General features: G+C 47.7%; 1 pseudogene; it reads left to right on the top strand.

Moving 5' to 3' along the window:
• Positions 1–567: 567 nt before the first annotated feature.
• On the top strand, positions 568–1,203 carry LOC133068342 (transmembrane protein 126A-like; annotated as a pseudogene).
• The last annotated feature ends 13,690 nt before the right edge of the window (positions 1,204–14,893 follow it).

Below are 14,893 nucleotides of genomic sequence, written 5' to 3'. Positions count from 1 at the left end.
CAATCCTAACCCTGAATATTTGTTGGAAGGACTGATGCTGAAGCTGAAGCTCCAATACTTTGTCCACCTGATGCAAAGAACTGACTCACTGGAAAAGACCCTGATGCTGGGAAAGATTGAAGGCAGGAGGAGAAGGGAACAACAGATGTTTGGGTGGCATCACTGACTCAATGGACATGAGTTTGAGCCAACTCCGGGAGATGGTGAAGGACAGGGAAGCCTGGAGTGCTGCAGTCCATGGGGTCCCATGCAAAGAGTAGGAAGCGACTTAGTGACTGAACAACAATATGTGTACCACATTTTCTTTATCCATTCCTCTGTTGATGGACATACAGATGGCCAATAAACACATGAAAAGATGCTCAACATCACCAATTATTAGAGAAACGGAAATCAAAACCACCTGCTTTCTTAACATCACTACACAGATGTTACAAAATGTCCAACATAAGACTCTGATTGGAAAAATGGCCACGCCTGGGCGACTCTAGCGGAGCGTGGCGTGAGCCCTCGCGGGGCCGGAGGAGACCTGCCGAGGCCGCGGCTGCATGGAGACGTGTTTAAGGCTCAAGATGAAAAATCATGAACCAGATGGTGCTATCATCAAGGAGAACTTAACTGATATCATAGCCCGAAAAATTAACCAACTCCCAGAAGCAGAAAGGAATCTGCTTGAAAATGGATCAGCATATGTTGGACTTAATGCTGCTCTCTGTGGCCTAATAGCAAATAGTCTTTTTCGACGCATCTTGCATGTGACACAGGCTCGTATAGCTGCTGGCTTACCAATGGCAGTGATCCCATTTTTGACAGCAAATGTATCTTATAAAGGTTTTGTAAGTTTACCTTTGAATACAGGTGATCTGCATTGTGAAACCTGCACAATAATATGAGGTGGATTGGTTGGTCTTGTTTTCGGTGGCCTGTACCCTGTTTTTTTGGCTATCCCTGTGAATGGTGGCCTAGCAGCTAGGTATAATTCAGCCCTGCTACCAGAGAAAGGAAACATCTTAAATTACTGGATTAGGATTACTAAGCCTGTCTTTAGAAAGATGTTATTTCCCATTTTGCTCCAGACTGGGTTTGCTGCATACCTTGGGTCTAGACAATATAAACTACTTATAAAGGCTCTTCAGTTACGAGAACCTGGCCTAGAGATTGAGTGATTGTTAAGCAAATCTGTACACAAAAATAAAACTATATATAAAAAAAAAAAGACTCTGATTGTCCATTTCCTACCAATGGTTCCTCCCTGTGCTCAGCCTTTTCCATAAATGGCATCACAGTTCCTTCACTGCCTAAGTGAAGAATCAAGGAGACCTCCCTCACTCGTCTTTCTTTCATCCCCCACATTGGTGGACCCCAAAGGCACGCTGGAAATACACTCCCAAACTGTCACCCTCAAGAGCTACCCCAGTCTAAGGCTCTTCCTAAGTTGCTGGATCTACTACAATAACTCTTAGCTTAATTCTATGGAGGATTGAGTGTATCCTAAAAACCCATTCTTTCCTTAACTGCTAGATGACCCATTCAAAGCATGAACCAGAAAATGTCACTTTCTACCTTAAATGCCCGTGATGACCCCTAGAATGAAATCCAGGCTCCTTTTGGCTGTGAAGCACTTCCCAGTCTTTTACAGGTCTGTCACCTCTCAGGAGAACAAGAGTCCTCTAGGCAGGGACTATTCTGTCCTGTCTGCCGCTGATCCCATGTGTCCGGCACACAGTGGGAGCTGAGTAACTGTTGATTGACTGTCTGACTGGTTCTACTCCTGCCTCGGCCTTTTTGCTTCCTTGTCTGACACTGGATCCGAGATCCATCACTGACCTTGGGATTCCAGTGCTCAGATCAAAGGCTGATAGTGCTGCAGTGATTTTTGTGATGAATACACTCATTTGAAAATATCAATTCAACATATGTCTGTTATGATACCCTCCGAGGAACTATCATGTGGTAAAGTTTGGAATATGTTGGGAAGAGTGGATTCTTCTCCTTCTCTCCATCGCTCATTTTCATCTGAAAGCTCTGTTGTCCTCTGATTCGGGGTCCTTTGAGCTTTGAAGACCACATACTGTGTTTTGTCCAGAGGTCAGGCTGCAGCTCTTGAAGAAACCCCCACCCCGTGTAGGTGAAACGAGCCTGGGAATGAAGAATGCTTTTCACGGTAGGAAGCCACTAACATTTCTGCATTTGAGAAGAGTAAGCATCAAACCATTAAAACGCTCCTGGCTAATGAAACGGAAGGAAAAAGAGCTGTGAGAGCAGCATTCTCTGCACTCATAAATACCAATCAGTGTTCCTAGGTGACCAGAGAAAATGCCTGGGGGGACCCAGAGACCTTTTTGGGGCACAGTGGGTTCATCAGGGAGGGAAGGGGTCTGTGACATTTCCCCCTTCCCCTAAAGGGCAGGCTCCAGGGTTGCAAACTTTTGGGGGATGGTCCTTTAGCCCAGCCTTCTGATCTGCCCCTTGGGTTCTTGTCCGCAGGGCTCCGCACACCCAGACCTGCTGCGTTCTGAGGACCGTCCTGGGCAGAAGGGAAACATCGCTGTTGAGGCAGGAACTCTCCTTCAAATCCTTAGTGAGAAGGGATTTTCTGAAAGCTGCTTAGATGCTGGGGATTCAGCCAAGGGTAAAACGGGGAGCTCATACTCTTAATGAGTGAGACCTGACTTAAGTCCTTAATAAGTGAAGGACTCCAGGCATCTGATGAGTGCCATGTCAGTGCAAAGCTCGAATGGTAGGGACACAGAGGATGGGGAGATCAACACAGAGGGCAGGGAAAGGAGTCAGGCGAGGGGCCCAGGTGAGTAGACAGCCTGAGCCAGGGCCTGGGGCTGTGAAGCGTCTTGGGGAGCTGCAGACAGATCCATCTGGCTGGAGCATCAGGTTTGGAAGCAAAGTTTACCCTGGAAGGTCAGTGCTGGGCAGGTCAGTGCAGGGTTGGGTCTGCATTTTAGAAAAGATCACTCTGGCCACAGGGTGAAAAGCAGATTGGAGAGGAAATGAGGGCTCAGAAGATATGTTCATCCCCAGTGTTCGCTGCAGCACTATTTACAATAGCTGAGACATGGAAGCGACCTACACGTCCATCAACCGGGGAATGGATACAGAAGACGTGGCGTGTGTATACATATGTTAGGTAGTTAGAATAGGGAAAAGGAGTCCAAAATCGCGGTGGCTAAAAGACCTGGAAGGGGAAAGCCCGCGAAAATAGAACAAAGGAAGGTCCGAGGACCTGAGTGAGAACCTCAGGTAAAACAAACAACGCTCCTGCCTAAGCCCAATTTGCCTAGGACAGGCCCAGGGGGAACAAAAAAACATATAAAAAGAGGAGCCAAAGCCCTCTTCTCTCTCTCTCTCTCTCTCCCACGCGATGGGGCAATCTTCTCTTCGCGTCTTTGGATCAACGTGCCCTCACACCTCGAAGATAGATTTTCCTGCTATCATCTAAATAAAGAGAGCTGTAACACTGAGCTGTAACAGTGATTTATTTAAGAGCTACAACACGGTCCGTTCGAGACCTGAGAACTATAACACAGTCTGTCCTCCGAGAGCTGTGACCCGCCGAGGGGCTTTAATGTCCGTCACTCCAAATCTTTGTTGTGATGAGACAAAGAACCGAGGAGCATACACTCGCATGACATATATATATACACACACACACAAACAATGGAAACTGCTGAGCCATAAAAGGATGAAATAACGTCATCTGCAGCAACTTGGATGGACCTAGAGATTATCATACTGAGTGAATTATGTCAGACAAAGACAAAAACCACATGATACCACTTATATCTGGGCTTCTCAAGTGGCTGAGTGGGAAAGAATCCATCTGTCAATGCAGAAGACACGGGTTCGATCCCTGTGTCGGGGAGTTTCCCTGGAGGAGGAAATGGCAACTCACTTCAGTATTCTTGCCTGGAAAATCCCGCAAACAGAGGAGCCTGGTGGGCTACAGCCCATGGGGTTGCAAAGAGTTGGATGTGACTCTTTGCATGTATCACTTACATGTGGAATCTAAAAAGATAATACAAATGAACATATCTACAAAACAGAAACAGATTCATAGACTTTGAAAATGAATTTATGGTTACCGAAGGAGAAATATAGGGGAGGGATGAATTAAGAGTTTGGGATTAACATATACACACTGCATAAAATAGATAATTAACAAGGACCTACTGCATAGCACAGGGAACTATACTCAATATTCTGTAATAAACTACATGGGAAAAGAATGGGAAAAAGAGTAGATCTATGTGTATGTATAACTGAACCACATTGCCGTACACCTGAATCTAACACAACAGTATAAATCAACTATACCCTCGGTATAAAATACAAAATTAAGTTAAAAAAAGAAGGCTGATGGTCTAACCTGGCCAAGGCTGCAGTGGAGTACAGAGGAGTGGATGACAGAGGTATCAAGCATTTAGGATCAGCAGGTGGTGGTGGGTTGGTTAGAGGAAGAGTTTTGAGAATAATTTTCACGAACATGGCACATAGCTTGTTCCATATAGATGGGGACAGGGGCTGTGGTTAGAGGATCAGGTTTCAGGAGAAGGTAGGGTTCAGTTTTGGACACATGAGTTTGAAGTGTCTGCAGGTCACCTGAGGGTGCTCTGAAGGTAGGGTGCTCTAGTTTGGGGCTCAAAAACATTATCCTGTTAGACATAGGTTCAGACCTAGGGAACATCAACTTCAGGGCAGAAATGGAAACCAATAATGGATGAGATTGCCCAGGGAGATTACAGACACTGGCCCGTATTAATCAACAGGGTTTGCATGTTAAATTTCTCACATCCAGCACCCTGATGGCATGGAGAGGCAGCTGAATCCTTGGTAACCAGGTGAGGAACTGTTCCACTCTGGGGGTCAGCCGTGGACCTGCATGTAAGCCTTGCTGTGATATTTAGGACACTGGGGAAGCAGGGTCACAGTTTGTCAGCAGAGGGACAGGGGTTTGAATTCAGTGCATTCAGTCTCAGAGTGGTTGAGAGGAGAATGAATATCTAAATTGAGGAGACCCTGGTGGCTAAACCCTGAGCCCGTGGGGCCCAGGTTATTTGAAACAAATCATTAAAATCAAAGAAGATCTGCTCCCCTTGCCGCATAGCTTAGCTCTTGCTTCTTTCCGAGGTTGGAGCGGCACTGGTTTTGTCAGGAGTGGAGAATGAGGCAAGTTGGTAAATATTCAGAAGGAGGCACTGATGAGCTATTGATATTCTAAACCTAAGGAGCCAGCAGCATGTCAACAGTCAATAGCTTTTCCCACCAGTTTTATCATCACCATCTGCTCCATCTCACATGCCCTTACTCTTCAGTGCTAAGTGTGATGGGCCCTGAAAAGAGACACGTGGAACGTTGCTCTTTCCTTCTGAGTGGAGTGTTTCATTACTATTTCCGTCACCAAAGACAAATCCTACTGAGTTCAGGACTAAAAGAGGTGCCATTGTTGATCGCAAGATGAGTGTGGGGCCGAGGAAGGCTTGAGCTTCCTTGTGACAACGGCTCTTGGAGGAGAAAAGGGCAGGGGATGTCCCTGTAGACAGTGACCAGGAGGCAAGGTGCTGGGACTTCATGCCAGAAAGTTGTCTGGGCAAGTAAGGGGCAAAGCAAGGTCAGGCACTGTTCAGCTGCGAAGAGGATCATGGTCAACTCCAACTCCAACCGGTAAGTAAAGCAATGCCATTGGTTCACGTTACCGAGATGCCTGGCCAGCATCAGGCATGACTGGATACAACACTCAGGTCTAGCAGACTTTGTCTCTCACCTCTTTCTTCTTCCCTTTGTATGACTCTGCTGTTGGACAGGTTTTTCACACATAGTGGCTACTGGCAGCTGTAGCTTCTTTCGTCCAGCTTTACAACGATATCAGTTGAAAGTTCTGGCTGAAGTTCCAGCACCGAATCTCATCTGTGTCGGTAGGACCTCTTGTCCCTGCCCAAACCAATCACCATAGCTGCAAGGATGGACACTTGGATAGATCTGGCTTGAGTTGGGTGTTTCCTTGTTGAGATCAGGAGAGATGGAGGCAGCCCCAACACAATGATATGGAAGGGGATGAGAATGGGGGAGGTGTACCCCCAAAGAATAGTGGATCCCTGGATGAGTTGAATGGGTAAAAGCCAAACAAGTGGGAGTCTTGCAATGGGATGTGGAAGGGTCTGGTAGCAGAAAGCTTTGAGTCGCATCATAATTCTGGCCATCACTCCATTCACAGAGGACCCTAGTGTCATGGGGTGGGGAGCTTGCTGGGGGCAGATGGGGCCTCTGGGGTCCAGCCAAGTTATTGGGGTTCAGTTAGGAGACTGGTTTTAGATGGGTCTGGGATAGCAGGAAGGATGCCTGAATATTTCCAGTGGATGGGAGGAGATCTCTGAGATTTGTGGTTGATACCAAAAGAATCTTTTCAAACATAGGCAGGGATTTGCATGGGATCTGAAATGAAGATCTCCTATGTGTGTCATGTAATCGACTATTATTAACTGTGTCAATGTGTATTAATGCAGCACAGACTATTGCAATCATTGAGGACTGTAAATGTTATTTGTTACATGCGCAACCCAATTATGAAGGACTTTCAAATGACTGAATAGGAAAATAGATCAATAGATCAATAGATAATTGATCTAAGTTTTATTTTTACTTTAGTTTTTATTTATTAAAATATATTGTTTTAAAGCCTACAAAAGTTAATAACAAGTTAAACTGATGTAAGAAAAGATGGGCTTCCCTGGGGATTCAGGTGGTAAAGAATCTGCCTGCAATGCAGGAGACCTGGGTTCAATCCCTGGGCGGGGAAGATCCCCTGGAAAAGGGAATGGCAACCCACTCCAGTGTTCTTGCCTGGAGAATCCCATGGACAGGGGAACCTGGAAGGCTACAGTCCATGGGGTTGCAAAGAGTCAGACACGACTAACACATATAAGGAAAGATAATAGAACGTAATGCATAGCATAATTCTAGTCTTTCCGGAGTTGTTTAGTATACTGCTGTGTTGTTAGATGAACTTGAGCTTGGCTGGATACTGCTAGGACCCCAGATTTCAGGTTGAGTTCCAGTCTGCTGAAGCTGGAGACGTGGAGCAGCCGTGAACCCAGTGGCTATGTCACTGGGACCAGTGGCTCTGCAGGGTGAGTTCTCACGCAAGTAGAAGCAGCTTCCAGGCCAACCCAAACCAACCCAAGCCACCCAAGCACATGTAGAGCCTCTGCACCTGTTAAGTCTGCTGATGTGTGATTGGCCAAAGCAGATCACGTGGGTGGGCTCAGTCAGCTGGGGCGGGGCTCTAAAGGGAGGGTCTGCAAAGTCACAAGGCAAAGCGTGGGCAAGGAAGGAATAAAAATGCTGTCTTCTCAATGGCAGAATGGCAGACACTGTACAGGTGTTCCGTGGATGGTCACTGTGTATTAGGAAGAAGAGACTTGTGTCCCAACTTGTGTTAACATCGCCATCAATAGCACTCGATTCTGGCAGAACTAGACAATAATTAACTAGCCTCCTAATGGCTCTAGTGTGTGTGTGTGTGTGTGTGTGTGTGTGTGTGTGCAAGTAATTATTTACCTACAATGTACACTGTCAATCTCTTACAATTTGGTTACTATTAATAAATTTATAGTAGAAACGTAACTGCAATGAATGTTTATGGACTTTGAGATTTAGTTTTGGATCCCAGAAGTTCATTCTACATGGTGCTATTTGGATTTGACCTCTTTTAGCTGAATGTATATATTTTTTCATTCTTGGCCTTTCTGCATGTGGTTAAATGCTCCTCTCCTATTTCTTTCTCTTTGTCTCTCTGTGTGTGTGTGTGTGTCTGTGTGTGTGTGTGTGTGTGTGCGTGTGTGCATTCATGTGTGCTCAGTCGTGTCTGACTCTTTGCAGCCCCATGGATTGTAGCCCGCCAGGCTCCTCTGTCCATGGAATTTTCCAGGCAAGAATACTGGAGTGGGTTGCTATTTCCTCCTCCAGGGGATCTTCCTGACCCAGGGATCGAACCCTTGTTTCCTGAATTGGCAGGCAGATTCTTTACCACTTAGCCACCTGGAAAGCCCTATGTATTCTGCTTGATACCTCATGGCAACTCCTTTCCTTCCTGTCCATCCCCCACTTCCTGGTCACCCACAGCCACGCTCTGGCACCTCCACAATCAGCTCCCTGCCCAGACCTCTGCCCGGCCTCGCCTCTGGACGCACCCCCTGGAGAGGCCGCAGCCCCTCACCCCACTCCTGCCTGAGCTCCATCCCATGCTTGCTGCCTTGGTAACTGGTGCTGCCGTCCACCAAGCCATCACGGCGGGCCCCTCCATCACTCCCACTTCTGATTAACACGTCCAGGTGTGACAATTCTGCTTTCCATCCTCACACTTCTCCGCTCCTGTAATCATCATGGGCGTCTCTCTCCTGAGTTCCCTCGTAGTTGCTTTCCCTACCTCCTGCCCACAACACAGTCACGCCATCACATCCCGTGGCATCAGGCCTGGCTGATCTGAACGCATCTGAGATGCGTTCTCTGCCCCGTTAGACTCGTCACTGAGACTGCCTGCCTCCCAGGGCTCTAATTTAAAGTGCATATTATGGGGCTCCACCGCACATGCACGGAATCAGAATTCCTGTTCTGGGGCCCAGGAATCTGCATTTTAGTGCACTCCTCAAGTGATTATTACTTTCCCCAGTTTGGGATCCAGTGCTATAGAACAAAGTCAAGTTTCCCTCCTGGCATGTACAAGAAAGGGACTATTTTGAGTTTCAGTCTCTTTAGCTGCAAATTAGAACCCAGAATTTGCTTAGAAATCTTAGGATTATTGGGGCTTTCCTGGTGGCTCAGATGGTAAAGAATCTGCATGCAATGCAGAGGACCTGGGTTTGATCCCTGGGTTGGGAAGATTGCCTGGAGAAGGGAATGGCAATTCCCTCCAGTATTCTTGCCTGGAGAATTCCATGGACAGTGGACACTGGTGGATGTGAGAGCTGGACCATGAAGAAGGCCAAATGACGAAGAACTGCTGCTTTTGAACAGTGATGTTGGAGAAGACTCTTGAGAGTCCCTTGGTCTGCAAGGAGATCAAACCAGTCGATCCTGAAGGAAATCAACCCTGAATATTCTTTGGAAGGACTGATGCTGAAACTCCAATATTTTGGCCACTTGATGTGAAGAGCCAACCCACTGGAAAAGACCCTGATGCAGGGAAAGAATGAAGGGAAACAGAGAAGGGGGTAAGAGAGGATGAAAGGACTAGATGGCATCACTGACTCAGCGGACATGAATTTAGCAAATTCACTTTAGAAAGTGAAGGACAGAGGAGACTGGCATGCTGCAGTTCATGGGGTTGCAGAGAGGAAGACACGACTTAGCGACTGAACAACTTGGGATCATGAAATCTTGGGACGTGATCATGAGATCATGTATGTGAAATGCAGTGCACAGTCTGGCCCTTGGGAGATAAAGAGAATGCCAGCACCTCAGTCCTGGTATTGCTCTGCGTGGCACCAAAGCCAGGGTCCCTGGATCAGGCCCACTGGGCCTGCTGGTGTAAACTGGCCTGCCTGTTGCTTCTAGGAACCTGCACTGTGAGCTGTTTTCACTTCTACCCAGGCTCTCGCAGCCCTGGGCCTCCCTTCTCCTTGAGGGCAGCACCTGACTCTTGGTGGGGAAGGCATTTCACCCTGACTCGGTTCCAACTTTCCAGGCACGTGTTGAGTTCTGAGTGCAGACCTGGTTCCTCTCAGCTGTGCACTCAGCATTCAGAATGAACTGATGATTCATTGGGCATAGATTCTTCTTCTTTGCCCCTTGCCCAGGCCCCCTCCGTGGCCTTATCTGCTCTGCTCTGGGCTCCAGGAGGCTGACCCCTAAGGATCACGTGGCCACATCGCTCTGCATGCTGGCTTCCAGTGGGGTGTCTGTATTAGCTTCCTCAGGCCCCCAGAACACATCCCAGCATCTGGGTTAGACAACGGAAATTCTTTTCTCACAGTTCTGGAGGCGGGAGATCTGAGGTGAAGCTGTTGGCTGGGTGGGTTCCTCCTGAGGCCTCTCCTTGACCAGCAGAGACTGCCTTCTCCTCCCCTGTCTTCACACGATCCATGCCCCATGCCCCCAGCTGTGTGTCTGTATTCTAATCTCCTCTTCTCATAAACACGCCAGTCACATTGGATGAGGGCCCACCCTAACTACCCCATTTCACCTTAATTACCTCTTTAAGGGCCCTATCTTCAAATACAGTCACATTATGAAGTGCTGGGTGTTAGGACTTAAACATTTGAATTTTGGAAGGCGTAACCCAGTCCCTAAGCACAGCCAGCAGGAGGTAGAGTTGGAGATGAGGGAGTGGTGGAGAAGTGAGGACCATTGGCTCCACCTTCCTCCTGCCCTAGCATCTGTCCCCAAACTGCTTCCTTCTGGTAACATCGCTCCCCAACCAGCAGGGTGGCACCTGCCTCCCTGGCATGGGCCCCTGGGCACTTTGGTCTCCTTTGTTGGTCCTCTCTCCATCTCAATCACCCCAGATAGATTCCGGTTCCTGCTGGGGAGCTGCTGGATACGATTTGTTCATTCGTGGTTTGTTCAGCCCTGGCGGTCTTCCACTTGCTTGTCCCAGACCTCCAGGCATATTGCCTCTACCCAGTGGAGAGGGATCAGAATCCATGCTGATGGAACAGTGTTGCTGTTCAGTTGCTGAGCCGTGTCTGACTCTTTGCCACCTCTTGGACTGGCGCACACCAGGCTCCTCTATCCGTCTCTATCTCCCGAAGTTTGATCAAATTCATGTCCATTGAGTCGGTGATGCTAACCCGACCATCTCATTCTCTGCTGTTTCCTTCTCTTTTTGCCTTCAATCTTTCCGAACATCAAGGTCTTTTCCAAAGAGTCAGCTCTTCACATCAGGTGGATGAAGTATTGGAGTTTCAGCATCAGTCCTTCCAATGACTATTGAGGACTAATTTCCTTTAGGGTTGACTGGTTTGATCTCTTTGCAGTCCAAGGGACTCTCAAGAGACTTCTCCACAATTTGAAAGCATCAATTCTACATCAGTCAGCCTTCTTTATGGTCCAACTCTCACATTTGTACATGACTACTGGGCTTCCCTGGTGGCTCAGAGGTTAAAGCGTCTGCCTGCAATGCGGGAGACCTGGGTTCAACCCCTGGCTCAGGATGATCCCCTGGAGAAGGAAATGGCAACCCACTCCAGTATTCTTGCCTGGAGCATCCCATGGATGGAGGAGTCTGTTGGGCTATAGTCCAAGGGGTCACAAAGAGTCGGACATGACTGAGTGACTTCACTCACTTTCACTGGAGAAACCTAAAAAACTAAGATCATGGCATCTGGTCCCATCACTTCATGGCAAATAGATGGGGAAACAATGGAAACAGTGACAGACTTTATTTTTTTGGGCTCCAAAATCACTGTAGTTGGTGACTGCAGCCATGAAATTAAAAGACGCTTGCTCCTTGGAAGAAAGCTATGACCAACCTAGACAGCATATTAAAAAGCAGAGACATTACTTTGGTGACTACTGTCCTCCTAGTTAAAGCTATGGTTTTTCCAGTAGTCATGTATGGATGTGAGAGTTGGAAAAAGCTGAGTGTCGAAGAATTGATGCTTTTGAACTGTGGTGTTGGAGAAGACTCTTGAGAGTCCCTTGGACTGTAAGGAGATCAAACCAGTTAGTCCTAAAGGAAATCAACCCTCAATATTCACTGGAAGGACTGATGCTGAAGCTGAAGCGCCAATACTTTGGCCACCTGATGCAAAGAACTGACTCACTGGAAAAGACCCTGATGCTGGGAAAGATTGAAGGCAGGAGGAGAAGGGGACGACAGAGGAGGAGATGGTTGGACGTCATCACCGACTCGATGGACATGAGTTTGAGCAAGCTCTGGGAATTGGTGATGGACAGGGAAGCCTGGCGTGCTGCAGTCCATGGGGTTGCAAAGAGTCGGACAAAACTGAGTGACTGAACTGAATTGATCTGGAGAAACCATAGCTTTGACTATACAAACCTTTGTCACCAAAGTGATGTCTCTGCTTTTTAATATGCTGTCTAGGTTTGTCAAAGATTTTCTTCCAAGGAGCAAATGTCTTTTAAATTCATGGCTGCAGTCACTGTCTGCAGTGATTTTGGAGGCCAAGAAAATAAAATCTGTCATTGCTTCCACTTTTCCCCTTCTATTTGCCATGAAGTGATGGACTTGGATGCCAAGATATTAGCTTTTTGAATGTTGAGTTTCAAGCCAGCTTTTTCACTTTCCTCTTTCACCCTCATCAATAGGCTCTTTAGTTCCTCCTCACTTTCTGCCATTTGAGTGGTATCATCTGCATATCTGAGGTTGTGAACCAACACAATACTATAGGAAAGAGGCTCCCTTCCCTCTTTGATGGTAAGGAAGGCTTCCTGGAGGAGGAAACACCGTGGTTGCAAAGGGGATGGATCTGGTGAATGAAGAAGGATGTGAGGTGGGACAGAGGTTAACAGCAAAAGCCAGAGCTGAGAGCTCTCAGAGCCAGGTTGGCCCTCCCCAGGTTGGGGTCCCTGGTATCACCATCTCCATGGTCAGATAGCTAAAGCCTTGGCACCAGCATCAAACCTTCTCTTTCCCTCGCTTCCTACGCTTGGCCTGTCACCAAGGCCAGCTGAGTCTCCTTCTAATATGCTTCCCCTCTGTCCGTCCTCTTTTCTCCATTTCCCTGACACTTTGGTGTGACAGCCTGAGGTTGGGGGAGGGTGAGGTCTTATCTGGCCATTGTATGGTTGGGAGAAATACAAAAAGATGAGCCTTTAAAAAATTATTTTAATTGGAGGAAAATTGCTTTACAACATTATGTTGGTTTCTGCCATACAACAACGAGAGTCAGTCATAATTATGTATATACATATATCTCCCTTCACTCCTGAGCCTCCCTCCCCTCCCTCCATCCCATTCCTCTCGGTCATCACAGAGCCCCGGGCTAGGTGAGATGAACCTTTTACGGACATCTCCTTGATGACTTGCAGTAACCTAGGTAGTTTATTTTTCATAGTTTTTATTTGTTTCTTTTTAAAAGCTTTTTTGGCTGTGCCCCTCGGCACGTGGGGAATCTTAGTTCCCCAACCAGGGATTGAACCTGTGCCCCCTGCAGGGGATGCTTGGAGTCTTAACCACTGGACCACCAGGGAAGTCAGACAGATTTTATATTTGACTTTCATCACATTCTTGGGAGGTAAGGTGGTACTATCCCATCAGCTGATGAAGAAGATGCGCCTCAGAGGTGTGCGTTAAGTGTGTTGTCTCCCTGCCTTGAAGGTGACCTTGAATGTGGACCCAGGGCCAGGCCAGGGCTGGTGGCAGTCTGTCTCTGGGAGGGGGCCAGGCAGGTCTCCAGGGCTGAAGGGTTGCAGCATGCCCCACAGCTCAGGTGCTTAGAGACTGAGCCTGTGTTCCCCGCAGCCAGCTGCAAACAACCCTTCAGGAGATCCGGACGGTCCTTGAAGGAAGGTTTTATTTCTCTGGGCAGCTCTAGGCGCATTTTCACCCAGTGGGCCCCAGAGAGGAGACGAGAGCAAACTTGTTTTTTTTTTTTTGGCCTGCCTGCTGGTGAAATGGAGAATATTTTTAGCAGATTTGAAAGCTTTGGAGACAAATCCCGGTACTCAGAGCCCAGCTCGTAGCAGGCACTCAATAAACCTTTGTTGAATGTTGCTGAATGTTACTCATTGACACAAATGATCCTCGGTGAATGCGCACATTAGGGGATTTGATGAAGATGTCAGCCATCCTGACCGTAAAAAGTAATCTTTATGCTGCCATAAAGAGGAATGTGGACAATAGCTAGAATGTCATCCGTGAGCACAATAAATATTTCCCTGAAGTTCCTCTGCCCATCAGAAAACCACATTGCATGCACTTTCAAAACCAGTGGCTCGTTTCAACTTTATGTAAAATGCCATTCTTTTTAATGGGAAATGATTGGGTTTGCAATTAACCAAAGTGCGCAATAATCATGTCCACCTCGATTGATTTATGGGGCATCGAGAATTGCAAGAGGGTTAGTGGGCAAGCAGGGTTTTCGCTGCCGCCAAACACATTCAGGATATTGTTCCCTGTGTGGATTAAAAAAAAGAACCTTGGATGATGTGGTTATTCAGTCAGCCAGCCAGTGCTTGCTGAGAGCCTGCTGTGTGCCAGGCGTGGTCCTAGGGATTCAGAGTTGAAAGATCAGAGGTCCTAACCCCCGGGGGACTCACAGCCTAGTGGAAGCCAATGGCGAGAAAATGTCACAGGGTTGGGAGGGAGGCGTGCCCAGGCCACTAGGAGAGAACAGGGAGGGAAGGGCAAAATGTGACTTGGACGGGTAAGGAGGCATTCAGGAAAATGGAAGGGATTCTTGAGTGGTGATGCAGGGAGCTTGGCGAGGGGGTTCTGGGTCCATCCTGGACCTGGCGGAAGACTGAGAATGTGGGCAGCAGCTAGAGGAACGGCGTGGGTGCTGAGGCTGGGTGGGTAGCAGGGGCCAGGGTGGGGTGTCTCTGCCCGTTGAGGAGTCCGCACATCACCCATACCTGCCTGGGGGGAGATGGAGTTGTAGCTGTCTAACCTGGAGACTGATCCACGCTGGGCTGCCCCGGCGGACCGAGGTTTTCCTTCCTTGAACCTGGGATCTGTCTCCCTGACGTTCGAAATCAATGGCCATTGTCCCGGCATCTGCAAGATCCTGGAGTAAGCCTATATTTTCTTCAGGGTTTATGATGGTTATTTATAGTTTGCATTTTTATGGAGTTGACAGTTACAAAGCCTACCTCTGTAGGTATGTGATGATAAACACCCTCTAAATCTTCTCGGGGCACAATATCATAGACTCCTTCAAACATGCCCTAAATGGCATACTTTTCCTTTCCACACAATCCA

Source organism: Dama dama, chromosome 13, assembly GCF_033118175.1.
Source record: "Dama dama isolate Ldn47 chromosome 13, ASM3311817v1, whole genome shotgun sequence".
In the NCBI taxonomy this organism is placed as follows: domain Eukaryota; kingdom Metazoa; phylum Chordata; class Mammalia; order Artiodactyla; family Cervidae; genus Dama; species Dama dama.
This window is presented reverse-complemented; position numbering and strand designations above follow the sequence as displayed.